Genomic DNA, 14893 nt, shown 5'->3' on the forward strand with positions numbered 1-14893 from the left:
TAGCTTGCAGAATGCTAATGTTTTCCAAGCGATGCTACAGATCGCTTGGAAAACTTTAGCATTCTGCAAGCTAATTACGCTTGCAGAATGCTAAAAAAACCGCCAACAAAAAACTGACTGACAGGTTGGTCACACTTGTCAAACATAGGTTTGACAAGTGTGACCAACTTTTTACTATAGATGCTGCCTATGCAGCATCAAAAGTAAAAGATAGAATGTTTAAAAATAATAAAAAAAATGGTTATACTTACCTGCAGACAGCCGATCTCCTCGGCGGCGTCCGTTCCTATAGATGGTTTGTGTGTGAAGGACCTTTGATGACGTCGCGGCTTGTGATTGGTCGCGTGAGCGGTCACATGAGCGGTCATCGCAGGTTTTACACACAGACCATCTAAAGGAACGGAACCGGCAGCATGCACTGGAGAGGCGGGAACACTCCTGGGGCCATCAGAGGGTGAGTATATCACTAATTTTTTATTTTAATTCTTTTTTTTACCAATTATATGGTGCCCAGTCCGTGGAGGAGAGTCTCCTCTCCTCCATCCTGGGTACCAACCGCACATAATCTGCTTACTTCCCGCATGGTGTGCATAGCCCCATGCGGAAAGTAAGCAGATCAATGCATTCCTAGGTGTGCGGAATCCCCGCAATTCCGCATATTTAATGAACATGTTGCTTTTTTTTCCGCGATGCGATTTTTTTGCGGAAAAAAATGCAGAATACCCTGCAAATAATAGGAGGCATATGTTAGCATTTTTTTTGCATTTTTATCACGTTTTTATAGCGAAAAAACGCAAAAAATCCTGAACGTGTGCACATGGCCTAAAGGTACCGTCACACTAAGCGACGCTGCAGAGATACCGACAACGATGTCAATCGCTGCAGCGTCGCTGTGTGGTCGCTGGAGAGCTGTCACACAGACCGCTCTCCAGCGACCAATGATGCCGAAGTCCCCGGGTAACCAGGGTAAACATCGGGTTAACTAAGCGCAGGGCCGCGCTTAGTAACCCGATGTTTACCCTGGTTACCGTTGTAAATGTAAATGAGGGGTTTACCATACAAGAGGCTGTGAAACTATTGCTCCAGCATTTTCTTTTTACTATTCGACAATTTTATTCTGTTCTTACCAAGAAGAATTGCACAAATATTCCCTAAAATTATTCTGCTCAGCTAAGGACCGGCATTTGCTGCAACAAGACAATAATTGAAAGGGATTTTACAGTCCTGGGCAACCCCTGTTTAATCAATTCAGAGCCCGACAGAAAATAAAAACAATGTATACGTACAACAATGTACGTGCCCGCAGAGGGATATGACAGATTGCTTTGTCTCGGGGCCGCTGCAGTGGCCACAGCAAGGAATAGGAGCATTGCTGCAGGATCCGAGAACATACAGGGGGCCTGAATGGATTAAGGCAGTGAGTGGTAGTCCAGTAGTAGACAACTCCTTTAATAATATCCCTTATTTACAGTACTAACCACTGAACTATATTTTTTCTTTTAGGATATGTGCACGCACTGAGTATTTGGATGTAGAAATTTCTACATTTCTTGGCAGGAAAAACGCTGCGGCAAAAACTCCTATTTTTGCATGCGTTTTTTCATTCATGTTTTTCCAGCGTTTGTGGACAGCAATGAATGCTATATAGATAACAGATATACAGTAGATAATAAATATATAGACAGACAAAGACATCCAGGCAGACCTAATTGCCCAACTTCCCAACATATTACAAAATTGCACCCTGTGGAGCTTATTGGATAACTTTTAATGATTAAATAAGGTAAAGCAGACAGCCAATACTAGGCTGGGAAGGTCCCTTTTTATCGGGCCCTTTCCAACTTAAAAATATCAACCCGCAGCTGCCACCGAAGTGGTAAATCACATGAGATGCTTCAATTCTGGAGCTTTGCCTTAGCCCTTTCTGATTGCCCTGGTGCATTGGCAATAGGGGTAATGGGGCTTGGGGTTGATGTCAGCTGTGAATTGTCCAAAACCACAGCTGACATAAAAGCCATGGTGTTCGTAATGAGAGGCATCTATCAGACAGCTTCATTACTAGGCAAGTAAGTAAAAAAAAAAAAAGTTCTCATGCAGGTCCGACGTAGTCGAGCACCTCCCACGACGTCCTCCGAATCAGTCGTTCAAAGCCTATGGAGGCTCATTCTGAGGCTCCATAGGCTTTAGCAGCAGCCGCCATTTTCCACCTACCGCTATCTGCAAGACCTGGTGTCTCTGAACATCAGTAACGTTACTGCTCTAAACAGTCACTGAGTCGAGGAGTGCAGCAAAACCCAGCGCTTCTACAGAGTGGTGCGACATCAGTAACATCGCTGCTCTTCAGACGTTCCTGCTCGTCTGTGCTCTGGACTACATTGGATTCGATGGACTACGTCACACCTGCGTGGGAACTTTTTCTTGTTAATACAATGGTGCACCAGGGAAAGTGTAAGGGACTGTTTATTTAAATAAAGATTGTATGTATTTTTTTTCTTTTTACTTACTGGGTTAGTAATTAGGGTGTCTGATAAGAAACCTCTCCATTACAAACACCAGGGCTTGAAGTCAGCTGTGTTTTTGGACAATTCACAGCTGACATCAACCTTCAGCACTGTTACCCTGATTGGCACACCAGGGCAATCAGGAAGAGAAGGGAAAAGCACCAGAACTGGCACATCTAATGTGAAGCGCAGCTTCTGGGGCAGATGCAAGCTAGTATTTTTAGGCTGGGACAGGCCCAATAGCAAGAGATCTTCCCAGCCTGGTATCAGCTCACAGCTGTCTGTCTTATCTTTGCTGGTTACCAAAAACGTAGAGCAACCCACGTTTTCTATGGGATTAAGGTCTGGAGACTGGCTAGGACACTCCATGACCTTAATGTACTTCTTTTTGACCCACTCCTTCGTTGCCTTGGCTGCATGTTTTGGGTCATTGTTTTGCTGGAAGACCCAGCCACTGCCCATTTTTAATATCCTGGCGGAGAGAAGGAGGTTGTCAGTCAGGATTTTACGGTACATGGCTCCATCCATTCTCCCATTGATGCGGTGAATTAGTTCTGTGCCCTTAGCAGAGAAACACCCCCAAAACATAATGTTTCCACCTCCATGCTTAACCCCTCTGTGACCTTAGACGTACTATCCCGTCGAGGTGCCCTGGGCTTATCTGACCCTGGACGGGATAGTACGTCATAGCGATCGGCAGCGCTCACGGGGGGAGCGCCGCCGATCGCGGCCGGGTGTCAGCTGCTTATCGCAGCTGACATCCGGCACTATGTGCCAGGAGCGGTCACGGACCGCCCCCGGCACATTAACCCCTGGCACACCGCGATCAAAGATGATCGCGATGTGCCGGCGGTGCAGGGAAGCACCGCGCAGGGAGGGGGCTCCCTGCGGGCTTCCCTGAGCCCCCCGCAGCAACGCGATGTGATCGCGTTGCTGCGAGGGTCTCCTCACCTCCCTCCCTGCTCGAGCCCCGGATCCAAGATGGCCGCGGATCCGGGTCCTGCAGGGAGGGAGGTGGCTTCACAGAGCCTGCTTAGAGCAGGCACTGTGAAGCCTGCAGCGCTGCATGTCAGATCAGTGATCTGACAGAGTGCTGTGCAAACTGTCAGATCACTGATCTGTGATGTCCCCCCCTGGGACAAAGTAAAAAAGTAAAAAAAAAAAATTCCAAATGTGTAAAAAAAATAAAAAAAAATATTCCAAAATAATGAAAAAAAAAAAAAAAATATTATTCCCATAAATACATTTCTTCATCTAAATAAAAAAAAAAAACCAATAAAAGTACACATATTTAGTATCGCCGCGTCCGTAACGACCCGACCTATAAAACTGTCCCACTAGTTAACCCCTTCAGTAAACACCGTAAGAAAAAAAAAAAAAAAACGAGGCAAAAAACAACGCTTTATTATCATATCGCCGAACAAAAAGTGGAATAACACGCGATCAAAAGGACAGATATAAATAACCATGGTACCGCTGAAAGCGTCATATTGTCCCGCAAAAAAAGAGCCGCCATACAGCATCATCAGCAAAAAAATAAAAAAAAGTTATAGTCCTGAGAATAAAGCGATGCAAAAATAATTATTTTTTCTGTAAAATAGTTTTTATCGTATAAAAGCACCAAACCATAAAAAAATGATATAAATGAGGTATCGCTGTAATCGTACTGACCCGAAGAATAAAACTGATTTATCAATTTTACCAAACGCGGAACGGTATAAACGCCTCTCCCAATAGAAATTCATGAATAGCTGGCTTTTGGTCATTCTTCCTCACAAAAATCGGAATAAAAAGCGATAAAAAAATGTCACGTGCCCGAAAATGTTTTCAATAAAAACGTCAACTCGTCCCGCAAAAAACAAGACCTCACATGACTCTGTGGACCAAAATATGGAAAAATTATAGCTCTCAAAATGTGGTATTGCAAAAAATATTTTTTGCAATAAAAAGGGTCTTTCAGTGTGTGACGGCTGCCAATCATAAAAATCCGCTAAAAAACCCGCTATAAAAGTAAATCAAACCCCCCTTCATCACCCCCTTAGTTAGGGAAAAATAAAAAAAAATGTATTTATTTCCATTTTCCCATTAGGGCTAGGGTTAGGGCTAGGATTAGGGTTAGGGTTAGGGCTAGGGTTAGGGCTAGGGTTAGGGCTAGGGTTAGGGCTAGGGTTAGGGTTAGGGCTAGGGCTAGGGTTAGGGCTAGGGTTAGGGCTAGGGTTAGGGCTAGGGTTAGGGCTAGGGTTAGGGTTAGGGCTAGGGTTAGGGCTAGGGTTAGGGCTAGGGTTAGGGTTAGGGTTGGGGCTACAGTTAGGGTTGGGGCTAAAGTTAGGGTTAGGGTTTAGATTACATTTACAGTTGGGAATAGGGTTGGGATTAGGGTTAGTGGTGTGTCAGGGTTAGAGGTGTGGTTAGGGTTACCGTTGGAATTAGGGTTAGGGGTGTGTTTAGATTAGGGTTTCAGTTATAATTGGGGGGTTTCCACTGTTTCGGCACATCAGGGGCTCTCCAAACACGACATGGCGTCCGATCTCAATTCCAGCCAATTCTGCGTTGAAAAAGTAAAACAGTGCTCCTTCCCTTCCGAGCTCTCCTGTGTGCCCAAACAGGGGTTTACCCCAACATATGGGGTATCAGCGTACTCAGGACAAATTGGACAACAACTTTTGTGGACCAATTTCTCCTGTTACCCTTGGGAAAATACAAAACTGGGGGCTAAAAAATAATTTTTGTGGGAAAACAAAAAGATTTTTTATTTTCACGGCTCTGCGTTGTAAACTGTAGTGAAACACTTGGGGGTTCAAAGTTCTCACAACACATCTAGATAAGTTCATTGAGGGGTCTAGTTTCCAATATGGGGTCACTTGTGGGGGGTTTCTACTGTTTAGGTACATTAGGGGCTCTGCAAACGCAATGTGACGCCTGCAGACCAATCCATCTAAGTCTGCATTCCAAATGATGCTCCTTCCCTTCCGAGCCCTCCCATGCGCCCAAACGGTGGTTCCCCCCCACATATCGGGTATCAGCGTACTCAGGACAAATTGGACAACAACATTTAGGGTCCAATTTCTCCTGCTAACCTTGGAAAAATACAAAACTGGGGGCTAAAATATAATTTTTGTGGAAAAAAAAATATTTTTTATTTGCATGGCTCTGCGTTATAAACTGTAGTGAAATACTTGGGGGTTCAAAGCTCTCACAACACATCAAGATGAGTTCCTTAGGGGGTCTACTTTCCAAAATGGTGTCACTTGTGGGGGGTTTCTACTGTTTAGGTACATTAGGGGCTCTGCAAACGCAATGTGACGCCTGCAGACCATTCCATCTAAGTCTGCATTCCAAATGGCGCTCCTTCCCTTCCGAACCCTCCCATGCGCCCAAATGGTGGTTCCCCCCCACATATGGGGTATCAGCGTACTCAGGACAAATTGGACAACAACTTTTGGGGTCCAATTTCTCCTGTTACCCTAGGGAAAATACAAAACTGGGGGCTAAAAAATAATTTTTGTGGGAAAAAAATTTTGTTTTATTTTTATGGCTCTGCATTATTAACTTCTGTGAAGCCCTTGGTGGGTCAAAGTGCTCACCACACATCCAGATAAGTTCCTTAGGGGGTCTACTTTCCAAAATGGTGTCACTTGTGGGGGGTTTCAATGTTTAGGCACATCAGTGGCTCTCCAAACGCAACATGGCGTCCCATCTCAATTCCTGTCAATTTTGCATTGAAAAGTCAAACGGCGCTCCTTCCCTTCCGAGCTCTCCCATGCGCCCAAACAGTGGTTTACTGCCACATATGGGGTATCAGCGTACTCGGGACAAATTGGACAACAACTTTTGAGGTCCAATTTCTTCTCTTACCCTTGGAAAAATAAAAAATTGGGGGCAAAAATATAATTTTTGTGAAAAAATATGATTTTTTATTTTTACGGTTCTGCATTATAAACTTCTGTGAAGCACTTGGTGGGTCAAAGTGCTCACCACACCTCTAGATAAGTTCCTTAGGGGGTCTACTTTCCAAAATGGTGTCACTTGTGGGGGGTTTCAATGTTTAGGCACATCAGTGGCTCTCCAAACGCAACATGGCGTCCCATCTCAATTTCTGTCAATTTTGCATTGAAAAGTCAAACTGCGCTCCTTCCCTTCCGAGCTCTCCCATGCGCCCAAACAGTGGTTTACTGCCACATATGGGGTATCAGCGTACTCAGGACAAATTGGACAACAACTTTTGAGGTCCAATTTCTTCTCTTACCCTTGGAAAAATAAAAAATTGGGGGCAAAAATATAATTTTTGTGAAAAAATATGATTTTTTATTTTTACGGTTCTGCATTATAAACTTCTGTGAAGCACTTGGTGGGTCAAAGTGCTCACCACACATCCAGATAAGTTCCTTAGGGGGTCTACTTTCCAAAATGGTGTCACTTGTGGGGGGTTTCAATGTTTAGGCACATCAGTGGCTCTCCAAACGCAACATGGCGTCCCATCTCAATTCCTGTCAATTTTGCATTGAAAAGTCAAATAGCGCTCCTTCCCTTCCGAGCTCTCCCATGCGCCCAAACAGTGGTTTACTGCCACATATGGGGTATCAGCGTACTCAGGACAAATTGGACAACAACTTTTTGGGTCCAATTTCTCCTGTTACCCTTGGTAAAATAAAACAAATTGGAGCTGAAGTAAATTTTTTGTGTAAAAAAGTTAAATGTTCATTTTTATTTAAACATTCCAAAAATTCCTATTAAACACCTGAAGGGTTAATAAACTTCTTGAATGTGGTTTTGAGCACCTTGAGGGGTGCAGTTTTTAGAATGGTGTCACACTTGGGCATTTTCTATCATATAGACCCCTCAAAATGACTTCAAATGAGACGTGGTCCCTAAAAAAAAATGGTGTTGTAAAAATGAGAAATTGCTGGTCAACTTTTAACCCTTATAACTCCCTAACAAAAAAAAAAATTGGTTCCAAAATTATGCTGATGTAAAGGAGACATGTGGGAAATGTTACTTATTAAGTATTTTGTGTGACATATCTCTGTGATTTAATTGCATAAAAATTCAAAGTTTGAAAATTGCGAAATTTTCAAAATTTTCGCCAAATTTCCGTTTTTTTCACAAATAAACGCAGGTACTATCAAAGAAATTTTACCACTATCATGAAGTACAATATGTCACGAGAAAACAATGTCAGAATCACCAGGATCCGTTGAAGCGTTTCGGAGTTATAACCTCATAAAGGGACAGTGGTCAGAATTGTAAAAATTGGCCTGGTCATTAACGTGCAAACCACCCTTGGGGGTAAAGGGGTTAATAGTAGGAAGGTGTTCTTTGGGTCATAGGCAGCATTTCTCTTGCATCAGCATTTCTGATACACCCCTTCTGAGGAAGAAATGCCGAAACATGCGTTAAGGGGGGGGGGGTCGACTGTTGCAGGCTGGAGCTCTGGTACATATGCCTGTCTGTATGCCTATAATGAGTGCTTAAGAGATCTTCTTAGTAAACCATATTTGGTCTGCTCTGGTCTGTCTGCTACCAGATGGTTTGGAATCATGCTATTATAGCATTATTTCTAATATCCAAGCCGTCTGGTTTGAACCACACACCGGGGACAATCTCCGGTATCATGTACACTACCATTCAAAAGATTAGTGTCACTTAGAAATTTCCTTATTTTTGAAAGAAAATCACAGTTTTTTTTTCCAATGCAGCTAACATTAAATGATTCAGAAATACACTCTATACATTGTTAATGTGGTAAATGACTATTCTAGCTGCAGACTTCTGGTTTGTAATGCAGTATCTTCATAGGTGTATAGAGGCCCACTTCAACAACCATCACTCCAGTGTTCTTATGGTACTTTGTGTTTGCTAACTGTGTAAGAAGGCTAATGGATGGTTATAATACCATTGAAAACCTTTGTGCAATTATGTTAGCACAGCTGAAAACAGTTTGGCTGATTAGAGAACCTATAAACCTGACCTTCCTTTCAGCTAGTTGAGAATCTGGAGCATTACATTTGTTGGTTTCATTAAACTCTCAAAATGGCCAGAAAAAAAGAACTTTCATGTGAAACTAGACAGTCTAGTCTTGTTCTTAGAAATGAAGGCTATTCCATGCGAGAAATTGCCAAGAAACTGAAGATTTCCTACAACGGTGTGTACTACTCCTTTCAGAGGAGAGCACCAACAGGCTCTAACCAGAGTAGATAAATAAGTGGGAGGCCCCGATGCACAACTGAGCAACAAAACAAGTACATTAGAGTCTGTAGATTGATAAATCGACGCTTCACAGGTCCTCAACTGGCAGCTTCATTAAATAGTACACGCAAAACGCCATCTTGCTCACTATACGCCTGGAGAAAATCCTTGAGGGGTGTGGTTTCCAAAATGGGGTCACGTGTGGGAGGTTAACACTGTTCCAAACACGACATGGCGTCTGTTAATTATTACAGCAAATTTTACATTTAAAAAGTCAAATGGTGCTCCTTCCGAGCCTTGCGATGCACCCAAACAGTAGATTTCCCCCCCCCCCCCACAAATATGGTAATGGCGTATTCATGAGAAATTGCACAATACATTTTGGGGTCCGTTTTCGCCTGTTACCCTTGTGAAAATAAAAAAGTTTGGGTCTGATATCAATGGTTTGTTTATGAAAAAAGTTACATGTTCATTTTTTCCTTGCACAATGCTTCAGTTCTTGTGAAGCACATGAAGGGTATGTGCACACGTTCAGGATTTTTTAAATTTTTTTCGCTGTTTTTCGCGATAAAACTGCAAAAAAAAGCATACATTAAGCATCCTATTAGAATGCAATCGGCAATTTTTGTGCACATGTGGCGTTTTTTCCGCGGCGGAATTGCATTCCTGAAAAATACGCAGCATGTTCATTCTTTGTGCAGAATCGCGGGGATTCGGTACACAAGGGAATGCATTGATCCACTTACTTCTCGCATGTGGCTATGCCCACCCTGCAGGAAGTAAGCGGATCATGTGCGGTTGGTACCCAGGGTGGAGCAGAGGAGACTCTCCTCCAGGCCCTGGGAACCATATAATAGTTAAAAAAAAGAATTAAAATAAATCGTGATATTCTCACCTTCTGGCGTCCCCAGCAGTCTTCCCGCTCCTCGCGATGCTTCCCATCACAGTGATGCTTTGCGGAAATGACCTGTGATGACGTCCGGTCTCGCGAGAGGTCATTCCTGCTAAGCATTATTGGGAACGGGAGCATCGCGAGGAGCGGGAACGCTGCGAGGGATGCCGGAAGGTGAGAATATCACGATTTATAATTTTTTGTTATTATTTTTAACATTAGATCATTTTACTATTGATGCTGCATAGGCAGCATCAATAGTAAAATGTTGGTCACACTTGTCAAACTCTATGTTTGACAAGTGTGACCAACCTGTCGATCAGTTTTCCAAGCGATGCTACAGATCGCTTGGAAAACGCTAGCATTCTGCAAGCTAATTATGCTTGTAAAATGCTAGTGTTTAGAAGGAATGTGCATGCCAATTCCGCATGCGTTTTACCTGCGGCACAGTTGCGGAATTGCCACGGAAATCTCTGCGGCAATTCTGGACATGTGCACATAGTCGAAGGGTTAATTTACTTCTTGAATATGGTTTTAAGCACCTTGGCATATAGATGGAGGGTTGTGGACTTCCTCCGTGAAGCCCCGCCCTCAGCCGCACCTCCGCCGCTAGCTCCGCCTACTTCTGCAATCGGCCAACGTACCTATCTTTAACATTAGGTACGCATGTCGTGCGGCTGTATGCGGATGCTTCTGCATGCGTCGTTTTGACGATGCGGAGAAAAAAAGAAATTGCTACCAGCTGCGTCCTACGCTGGTCGCCGCATCGTCAAAACAACGTATGCGGAAGCATCCGCATACAGCCGAATGACCTGCGTACCTAATGTTAAAGATAGGTACGCAGGCTGCATGCAGAAGTAGGCGGAGCTAGCGGCGGAGGTGAGGCCGAGGGCGGGGCTTCACGGAGGAAGTCCGCAGCTCCTCAGAACGCTAATATGAAACCGCCCTTAGACCATTTTTGGGGGGTTATAAAATTTCCCCAATAATAAAACAATGAGATTCCCCAGGGGTCAACTGCAATGTGTGCAGACCTGCCATCCACTGTAGCACACTGCCTGTTTAAGAAGTCCTGGGTACTCATGAGCAGATCCTTGAGCTGTCCTTACTGTATAACCATTGTTCAGCCATTTCCACTTGTCCCATAGACCTTGGATACCGAGAGAGTGCACACAGGTGGCCATTAGTCTACATGTACGGGCCCGGGAGTTGTGCTCCGCCAGGATTACCGTCATCACATGTTTAACAACCTATACTGTACACCAATTACAGACATTTTTCACTGACCCACCATTAAGTACCACCCAGATCTACACATTCATGTTCACCTCAATAAGTGGGGAATAAGACACTGACAGACATCATTGGCAGCAGTTTCTCTCCCATAGGAACAAACATCGGGCATTATTAAAGAGGGTTTGCTCATCGTCTTCAGTAGCACACTGCTCCTCCGCCTCCCTCTTTAGAAGGGGCTGAGCACTCCTGAGGATTTTCCCTCCAGACCAGTGGTGTGCTTGCGAGGATGTGTATTCTCCTATGTGCCTTTGCATCAGTAACACGGAAGTAGTGCTGGGACACAAACTGGCTGGAGCAATGAGGCCAGCCTTAGGAGTTGACCTTTAAAAAGTGTACGCTCCCCGTCTACGACACTGGTCATTTTGAGGTGTCTGGTAACTAGCAGTAAATTATAGAATTAGAAAATTCCTCCATTATTGAGAACAGAGAGGATTTTAATAAGTAAATTGCACAGTTGCTTGTATTTACAATCACTTTGCAATTTTACCCACTAATGAACTTGAGGACAATCCCTTTAAGAACATGATTATATGCATAAGCGTCTGCGGCGTAAACAAATGCATTTCCTATACAGTTGTGGAGAAAACCTCAATTATACAACGTATGCCTGGAAACGCAGGAAGAAGCTGTGCAATACCAGCAATCGTGCTGAGCTGCCTGTCCGTTCACGCTGAATGACTAGTGCCCAACTTCTCCTGTAACACCATGACAGGAAGTGAAGGAAACGAGTTGAGACATCTTTCCTGCACCTGAAGCTAGTTCCACCCTGCGCAATACTTGGTAAGTAAACGTGTAATGTCTGTATCTGAGCCGTCATGCCCACTTCTACGTCCCACCATGTCAATCACATGGAATCCAGTACAATGGATTGTGTTACTGTGTATGGAGCAGAGCCCCCTCCTCTGTAGTGAAGACTCCACAGATGTCTATACAGAGATGGTGTCATCTCATGATTGGCAGGAAAGGGAGGGGACTCAGATATCACTCATCAGCAGTCTCCGACACTTCTATTTAGCATTCTAAGCTTATTTCATGATGCGTATACAGACCATAATGCCCGGACTGACCCAACCTTAAAGACACGAGACCTGCCAACATACTGGGCATTATGGTCCATTATGGTCCATGAAATCTGCTAGTGTGAACCCAGGATTTCGAGGATTAGAAAGGGACAGCTCTTTTTCTAGAAAAGCACCATTTGTGTCAGTGGGTTGTACACGGTATTGCAGTTTATCTTTTCCAGACACAAGATAATGATGACCTATTCCTAGGGTAGGCCAATAATATCGAGTTGGTGGGAACTGACAATCACCAACCCCACAACTCAGCTGCTGGCAGCTCCATTCAATGTGTAGTGCAAGTGCAAGTACTGCAGAACAGCTACTACTCTCTTGAATAATGTCTGTATCGGAATATCAGCTGTTCTGAATTTTCCTGGAAGTTTACAGGGAGCTAGCAGTCGATCGTGGGGAGGCAGGATGGTGGCAAACAATATTTAACAAGCCATTACTAAGCAATCCCCCGCCGCTCTGGTTGCCGCTGCAGAATTGGCAGGAATGACTACTCAGACTAAACCGTATCAATGCTGAATTCTCATGTAGTCATAAACCGGTTTAGAAGAGAAGTTACAGGTCTCGTAATTAGACAAGCTCATTATATTATGTAGGTGATACATAGAGGCGGTAGGAGCTAACCTGCAGAAAATGTTATAATCCTACAGAGAAAACTTATTTTCGTTGACAATACATGTGTTAAAGTGCGAGTTTACATGGGTTAGACAGAATGTATTGCTTTTTCCTTCTAAACTCCCTGTATCCTAATAACATCCCTAAAGTAACTCCATTATACCTTCAGATACTCAAATTCAAATTCAAATGAGCTTTATTGGCAGGACTAAGTACATGTTAGCATTGCCAAAGCATATGGTAAAAATACGGGGGTGGGGGAGGGGGGGCATATAGAGGTCCAGGGAATATCAAATTCCTTTTAGAGGATAGGGGATGTTTCCAGGGTGGGGTATAGGAGTCCATGACATATCGGGCTCTTTAGTCGGGGGATAGGGATATGTCCAGTGTTGGGGTACGGGAGTCCATGACATATCAGGCTCCTCTTAGTCTGTGGCAGGCACTGACATATTCCGCTGCTACGGCCACTGCACTTTCCTCTTCCCCCAGTATTATCGGCAGTTTCTCTTCCTCCTCCTTGGAGGTGAAATCTGGGAGGAGATCAGACAGCCTCTTGAAGTGAGTGTCCCTCACTGCGGAGTATTTGGGGCACCTCAGCAGGAAGTGGGCCTCATCCTCCACGGCCTCCTGGGGGCACTGCTGGCAGAGTCTGTTCTCTCGAGGCTTGTAGTTCTGTCGCTGCCGCCCGGATTCGCTGAGTAGGCTGTGGGCGCTCAGTCTGTACCGGCTCAGGATCTGTCGATCTTTGGGGTTTTCTAGTTTCTCTAGATATGGGGCCAGTTTGTACTCCCTCTGTAGATTCCGGTATATTGTCAGTTTCTGGGATTTGTTTATGCCGTTCCTCCAGATGCTGAGATATTCCTCTTTGACTTTGTGTACCATTTTCTGGATTTCACCTTTTGTCAGGCCATGGAGGTTGATGGCTTGGTCAGACTGGCTTTGGGTACTTTTCCTTGGGAGGCTTCCTGAGGCTTCCTGGTGTAGGAAGGCTTTGTGATGGTAGGAGCTGGGACTGCTACTTTGTAGATGAGCCTTGAATGACAGCGCCTTCTTCTTTATTGCGATGTGTAGTGGGAATCTGCCCAGCTCTGCTCGGCAGGCGCTATTTGATGTGCTCCGATGGACTTGGAGAAGATGCTTGCAGAACTCTAGGTGGAATATTTCTGTCGGCCCAGCGTCCCACTTTGACCAGTTTGGGTATGAGACTGGGCCCCAGACCTCACTACCGTATAGAAGAATTGGGGCAATGATGGAGTCAAAAATTTTTAGCCATACGGTTACTGGTGCCTTGAGGTGGTACAGACGCCTTCTGATGGCATAGAAGGCTTTGGATGCCTTGTCTTTTAGTGACTCTATGGCTTGCTTGAAGCTCCCTGACTGGCTGAGTTCTAGGCCCAGGTAGGTGTACCTGTTGGTTTCAGTAAGTGGACGGTTGTCTATCATAAAGGTAGGATTGCCAGTGGGTTTCTGCTTTCTTTTCTGGAACACCATGATATTAGTTTTTTTCTCGTTGATTGGCAGTGCCCATGTGCTGCTGAAGGTCTCTAGGATTTTCAGATGATCTTGGAGGCCTTTCTCAGTTGGTGATAACAGCACGAGGTCATCTGCATACAGCAGAAATTTCACCTGGGTGTCATGGAGGGTGAGTCCTGGTGCTGAGGAGGACTCTAGGGCCACTGCCAGCTCGTTGATGTAGATGTTAAAGAGCGTTGGACTGAGGCTGCAGCCCTGTCTCACTCCTCGACTTTGTTGGAAATAGGCTGTCCTCCTTCCGTTGACCTTCACACTGCAACTGTTCTCTGTGTAGGAGCTTCGGATGACATATGTTTTGCCTCCTATTCCGCTCCCCAGCAATTTTAGGAATAGTCCTGGGTGCCACACTGAGTCGAAGGCCTTCTTGAAGTCCACAAAACAAGCGTATATCTTCCCGTTCTTTGTATTGTGGACGTGGCTCTTGATGAGGCTGTGCAGAGTGTAGATGTGATCAGTGGTGCGGTGGTTTGGCATGAACCCTGCTTGGCTCTTGCTGAGGACGTTGTGCTCGGTGAGGAAGGTGAGGATCCTCTTGTTCAGGATGCAGTTGAAGAGTTTACCCAGGTTGCTGCTGACACATATCCCTCGGTAGTTTGCTGGGTCGTACTTGTCCCCATTTTTGTGTATAGGGATTATGAGGCCTTGGTTCCAGTTTTTGGGGAAGCAGCCGGCCTGCAGTACAATATTAAATAGTTTTGTTATCGCAGCCTGGATGTCTGGAGGGCTGTATTTCAGCATTTCTGGGAGGATCCCATCTGGACCACTGGCTTTTTTACCTTTTATCTGTGTGATCCTTTCTGTTA

At 44.7% G+C, this 14893-nt stretch overlaps 1 protein-coding gene across 1 annotated transcript in view; it reads right to left on the reverse strand.

The window, feature by feature from the left end:
- OSTF1 (osteoclast stimulating factor 1) overlaps positions 1-14893 on the reverse strand; it is a 68651-nt gene that overhangs the window by 37816 nt on the left and 15942 nt on the right. The gene's annotated exons all lie outside the window — the stretch shown is intronic.

Source organism: Ranitomeya imitator, chromosome 1 (genome assembly GCF_032444005.1).
Source record: "Ranitomeya imitator isolate aRanImi1 chromosome 1, aRanImi1.pri, whole genome shotgun sequence".
Lineage (NCBI taxonomy): Eukaryota > Metazoa > Chordata > Amphibia > Anura > Dendrobatidae > Ranitomeya > Ranitomeya imitator.